Source organism: Canis aureus, chromosome 3 (genome assembly GCF_053574225.1).
Source record: "Canis aureus isolate CA01 chromosome 3, VMU_Caureus_v.1.0, whole genome shotgun sequence".
NCBI lineage: Eukaryota > Metazoa > Chordata > Mammalia > Carnivora > Canidae > Canis > Canis aureus.
Genome location: NC_135613.1, coordinates 72,120,388 through 72,126,387, shown reverse-complemented (window position 1 = coordinate 72,126,387; position 6,000 = coordinate 72,120,388). Strand labels below are relative to the sequence as shown.

At 52.7% G+C, this 6,000-nt stretch overlaps 1 long non-coding RNA gene across 2 annotated transcripts in view; it reads left to right on the top strand.

The window, feature by feature from the left end:
- The first annotated feature begins 484 nt into the window (after positions 1 to 484).
- LOC144311308 (uncharacterized) overlaps positions 485 to 6,000 on the top strand; it is a 205,647-nt gene continuing 200,131 nt past the window's right edge. Inside the window, exon 1 of one of the 2 annotated variants that reach the window (XR_013376877.1) lies at positions 485 to 894. This is a non-coding gene — a long non-coding RNA (uncharacterized LOC144311308). The remainder of the gene's footprint in view (positions 895 to 6,000) is intronic. The other variant, XR_013376876.1, reaches the window with a different exon arrangement.

The following is a 6,000-nucleotide window of genomic DNA, read 5'->3' as shown; positions in this document are numbered from 1 at the left end:
CTCTCTTATCTCCCTGCCAGCACCAGGCCCCAGAGGCCCACGCCAGCCCCCGCTAGAGCTGGCCTCGAGTGTCAGGGGGCCGAGGTGGCAACCTCCTTGCACGGAGCTTTTCCAGAGAATTCATCACAAGTCCACATTCAATTAGGGAGAGCGCGCTGGATGAGACAATGGTCCAAACTCCTTGTTAAGTAACAGCCCTAATTGATGACAGGGATGGTGCAGTGGCTTGGAAGCCAGCTCAGATTGTGTTTTTAAAATTTTCCTTTCTCCCGGGCTGCCTGCCAGAGCTCCATGGCACGGTTCTTGAGGAGAACAAAGGAGGCTTTGAAAATCTTTCTCCCCCTCCTTCAAATGCTTATCTGAAAGGACATCTTTTTCCCCTTAGTCGCTGCAATCATAAAAGCACAGGTGATAAACTGCTTCTTTGTAATCATCAATTGTGAAGGTTTCCTCCCCCCAAAAGCAGGAATCTTGGCGGCAGCAAGGTAGAGAGGACCATCTTGGCGCCCACACTGATGTCTATCGAGCCTCCAGAAAGGAAAGGGAGGGGGAAATGAACTTTGTTCAGTGACAACTTTTATCTCCGGGTCTCGGGCTGCTGAAATGTCAAGCCGGGGCTAGATGGGCTCTCCTGACAGCGTTGCTGCACGGAGGCTGCCTCCCAGCCCCAGGTGGGTGGTGGTGGTGGTGGGGGGTGTTGACTATAAGTCAACCGAATACATCTTGAATTCTCGAAGCTGGAGTTCGGGACTTGTTGCGTCTCTTCTGGAGAGGAAGGCTGCAGAGTGGAGCCATCGGATCCCCTGCTTGCAATGACCTTGAGAAACTGTCCCCGAAAGGACAGTGCCTAAGCCCATTTGAGAGGAGAATCTGTCTGGTTTTTCAACTCCCCAGGTGGGTAAGTGGAGAGTGAAGGGTAGGTAGGCCTGGGGTTTGGATTGGATTCAGGATCCTGGGTTCCCAGGTCAGCTCCTGCCCTGGTTCCTCCTCTTAGTGCACAGTCTGTCTGCTGACCCCCAGTCTCTGGCCCATGATGCACAGGCCAACTGGGGGCCATGTGGAGGGGAGCCCATGGCTTGGATCATTTACAGGTAAGAGCCCACGAGATCAGCTTAATTCAGTAACATTTCAGTTTTTTCAAGCTAGCAGAGATCATAGGTGGCTCTCTTACCTTTTAAAAATTCACAGAGTAGGGCAGCCCAGGTGGCTCAGTGGTTTAGCGCCAACTTCGGCCCAGGGCATGATCCTGGAAACCTGGGTTTGAGTCCCACGTCAGGCTCCCTGCATGGAGCCTGCTTCTCCCTCTGCCTGTGTCTCTGCCTCTCTCTCTCTCTCTGTCTCGCATGAATAAATAAATAAAATCTTTACAAAAAAAAAAATTCACAGAGTACCTACTGTATCGTAGACACTGGTCTAAGTGCATTATGCTTATTAACACGTTTTATCCTCATGACAGTCCTGGGAAACAGAGGAGGAAAGTGAGGTACAGAGAAGTTAGGTGCTTTGCCTCATGTCACATAGTAATTGGAAGAATCAAAATTCAAACTCAGGAACACTGAGTCAAATGCTTGTACTCTTTTACTACTTTATTCTTCTAAAGTATTTTCACATTAACTCCATAAAGTAGGTATCATCCATCCCCCTTTTCTCAAGGAGGATATCATGGTTCAGAGAGGTTAAATAAATTGCTCAAAGTCACATACCAAGTGCTGATCTTCCATACTGAACTGATTTGAATAAAAATAGAACCAGTTGGGACACCTGGGTGGCTCAGTAGGTGAGCGTCTGCCTTTGGCTCAGGCTGGGATCCTGGGGTCCTGGGATCCAGTTCCACAAAGGGATTCCCCCCAGGGAGCCTGCTTCTCCCTCTGCTTGTGTCTCTGCCTCTCTCTGTGTCTCTCATGAATAAATAAATAAAATCTTAAAAAAAAAAAAAAAAGTAGAACCAGTCAGGACTTCCCTTAGACAAGGTGTGGCCTTGTATTTTCTGACTGATCCCAGGACACCAGCGTTTCCTTGTTTAGAACCTGATTTGATCTTATAACCGATGTTTAATAGTTACAGTGATCAGTAAGCTCCAGGAGGACAGGGTCACTGTCCGTGTTAACTGCCGACACTTCTCCAGTACCCAGGATTCTGCTGGGCACACTGTAGCCTTGTAAATGCCTACCAAATTAATGAGTGGAAAATATCAACTGTGTGCCAGACAGCGGCCCGGTTCTCTGTCTTCCCTCCTCCAACATCTATTTTGCTAGGCAGGGTCCCCAGTCTCATGTGACTATCTGATCTCCACACCCCTATGGATGAAGCCATCAGATGAGGCCACAGTGGCCATCACTGTTGACACTCAGATAATTCAGATGATCTGTGAGAGAGCCGGGCCATGGAGTAGCCGTGGTGGGGATGACCATCATCCCCATTTGCTCAGGACGGTTCAGGTTTGCACCTGCTGTCCTGGTCAATTAATTCCACTCCCTTTCACTCTTGAAAGATCCCCAGTTTGGATGATAACAATCTACCTGGACTCTGGGCCAGTGGCTGCCCACAAAGAGGCTTCTGTTCTTCCCAGTGCTGACAGAAGTCTGAGGAAGAACAGAAGCAAAGCGAAGCTCGGGGTGTATGTGGGGGGATAGGAGCACATGGAAAATTCTAGCCATTATCCCTTTCATCTTCCCGGAAGCCCCACCTTCTCCCCTCTGCCTGGCCCTCCTGGGTGGGGATAATCACCTCCCTCTGCTGGAGAGCTGATGTCCTTAGTAAGAAGACTCTGCCATGGGCCTTGTCATCTGGGGTTCAGGTTCTCGGCCTGAATCTGAAGATGAGAGAAATGGAATTTGCAGCTTGTCATTTGTATTCTGTCCCAAGGGGAGACTCTAAAGGAGTAGGTGAGACTCTGGCCACAGAATCAGGTGCCTGGACGATCGGGAAGGTGGCATCTGACGCCTGCATTTTTAGAGCCTGCTCGGAGGTCAGGATTGAGGTTCATCATTCAGAAAATGTGCCCATCATTAGAGCCCGTGCACCTCCTCTCGCTAGCTATGGATCTAGAATTTTTTTAAAAAAAGATTTTATTTATTTATTTATGAGAGACACACACACACACAGAGGCAGATACATAGGCAGAGAGAGAGAGAGAAGCAGGCTCCATGCAGGGAACCCGACGTGGGACTCGATACCTGGATTCCATGATCAAGCCCTGGGCTGAAGGCAGCGCTAAACCACTGAGCCACCCAGGCATCCCTGGATCTAGAATTTGATCCTGCTACTTGGATGTGCAGACTGGGTGGGAAGAGTGGCTCTGTGGGGTGACTACAGGGCCCAGGAAGGGGGCAAGAATTTGCTAGCTGGAAGGTCTTCAGCAATAATTAATAAGCCAATCAATTCTCATACTCATTTATCAGGCATTTACCAGGCACACCAGGGGCCCAGCTCTGAGCTAAAGGGGTCCCTGTCAGAGAGAGCTCTGAGTGCACGAATGTCAGGGCCCGATGCCTCGTTATCCCCAGCCTCATCTCTGGCCTGTGCTCACCTGGGGGGCCTGCATCCTGGGGTTGGCGCTGACTGCACAGGAGGGCTAGCAGGAGAGCTGAGGGAGAGAAGAGGGGTGCCAAAGCCTGCCAAAGGAGACACGAGTGGGGGGTTAACTCTTCCTCTGGAAGCCCAGCATTTCACGGCCTGGGGAGCCCCTCCAGAGGAACAGGCTGTATGTAGTCTGTGCTAGTCTCTTCCATCAAGTGGCCCAACTTCCCCTTCCCCTACTTACCTCTCTCCCAGACTACTGGTCTTCTGCAGGCTCAGCCAGCTCCCCTTTGCCCTCTGGAGGTCTCTTCTGGCATCTCAAGTCCCTAAGAGATCTGGGAAAGGCTGATTCAGTTTGCCCCAAGCGCCAGCAAGCGACACTCTTCTCTGCCTTTCTCTCTCTGCTCTACCATTTGATCACTTTCCTCTTTTGGCTTTCCCAGACTCCAGCCTCAGACCTAGAGGGTCCTGGGGAAGGGGCGTGAAGACCCAGTTCCAGGAATGTCTGGGCAAGGTCTGAGTTGGAAAGGAATGGGGAAAGCAGGGGGCATTACTGGTGGGGTGTCCGTGGGGGCTCTGAGGTGCTTAGGAACTGTGTGGAGTCTGTGGGGAGAGCTACCCTTGTGTCGGCCTGCTTCCTCTGGGCCCCAGATGTGGACAGAAATCTTGCGCCGAAGTTCCAGATGCGAGACCCAAGTGATATCTCCTTTGGATGCTGTCTGGCCCTGTTTCGTATGTGCAGTTGCCCATCTCACAGGACAGAGGGGCAGGGAGGTCACGGTGAGATGGTGACCTAGAGCAGGAGTGGGGTGGGTCTCAGAGACCCGAGTGCTAGGTCACAGCACGGAAAACTGCTGTGGGGCCTTGGTCAGAGCCTATGACTGTCCCTGCACTGGAGTTGTGTGGTGCTGTGACTTCTAGATCTAGGAGTGTGCTTTTGCCCCTCACCCTTTTCACTTGTGGGGGATCAAAGAAAGAAAAGTTGTTGGCAGATGCTCCTTGGGGAACCTGGGGAGTCTGGGGCACAGGGGCAGGTGGTTCCCGGATGGCCCTAGGGGGGCAGGGGCCTGGCTTTGGGTTGCTCAGGCAACTCCTAAATGCGGTGGAGAGTCCTGGAGGAGAGGTCACTCACTCTGATGTCTCTGGCTGCAGAGAGATTAACAGCTATTCTCTAAGCTAAAACGCTGGTGCTTCTTTTCAAAAGTACTAGAGGCTCATTTGCATGTCATTTGCATCTCATTTAAACACCAACTCATTTAATGCTCAGAAACCACTGAGATTTCTTCCTAGGCCTTGCTTCTTTCTCTCCCTAGGTTATTTCTTTCCCTCTCCCTCCCCTTCTTGCATCCTGCAGCGTCCAGCTGGACAGGCCCAGCAGACTGGGGCTCGGAATCACTGGGCCCAGTGGCCTGAGGAGCCCCACCGCGGGCTGGGGCAGGAGAGAAGCCGGTGAGGAGGTAGGGGCAGACAGATCTGCAGCCTGGGCAGCGGCAGCGGGAGGGGTGGGCCTGTCTTCTTCTCTGGGCTCCTGACCCTTCCCGAGCTCTCCAGAGCTTTCCCTCATCTGAGTCTCTCAGGCTGCCTGCCACAGCGGAGAGTGGGAGGGGAACGGCAGGTCCAGGAGTTAGCCAAGAATGGGTTTATGGTGCTCTGGGGAAGAAAAAGAATACAATTAAAGAATTGATAGTTTTGTTTTATTTTGCCACCCGCAGGCTCCAGGGGAAATCCCATGTGGGAGCTGGGGAGAGAGCTTCTTTTCCAGGGGACACTAAGCTCGCTGTCAGAGCCACTGGGCGAATCAACATTGTATTAGTGAAAGAAGGAAGCTTCCCCTGCCTCTCCCTGCCTCCTTCCTCAGCCTTGGCTGGGCTAGAACCTAGCCCCAGAGAAGACAAGGCTGTGCCCTTGATCCCCCTCCCAGTTCAAAGAGCAGCCCAACACCCAGGGCCTTGGAAATGGCAGCTGGCAAGAGCTGGGCATGGAGGCTGAGTGGCCAGAAGGCCAGTTAGAAGGCAGCTGGGACTGGGACCCGCCTCTCCTGATCCCACCTATGAGGCTTTAGGAAACCTCCACATCTCTAAGAACTTACAGACCTGTTTCCAAGTCTGGCTTGCCAGCCCTGCCCCCTCCCAGCCCCAACCTTGCTTCTCCGAAGTGGGACAGGAGCTCATGGAAGGGACATGATGTTGTGACCCGGCTGGCCCTCCCGCAAGCCAGAGCGGGCACCAGCTGTCCCGTGGAGAGTGACTCCCCTGCCGTACTTCAGACACCACCTGATACCTGTAGCAGGGTCTGGTGTCTCCTCTGGAGCCAGGTGTGGCTCCCCTGTCCTCCCTGTGGCCTCCACCCAGGTCTTGGCTCTCCCTGACAGCCTGGCCCTCCTGGAATGTGCATTGTTCATCAGGCACTGTGTGATGCACGAGCTCTATCTCCTGGACATGGGCAGCAAAGTTCAGCCTCTCTCTCTCTCTCTCTCTCTCT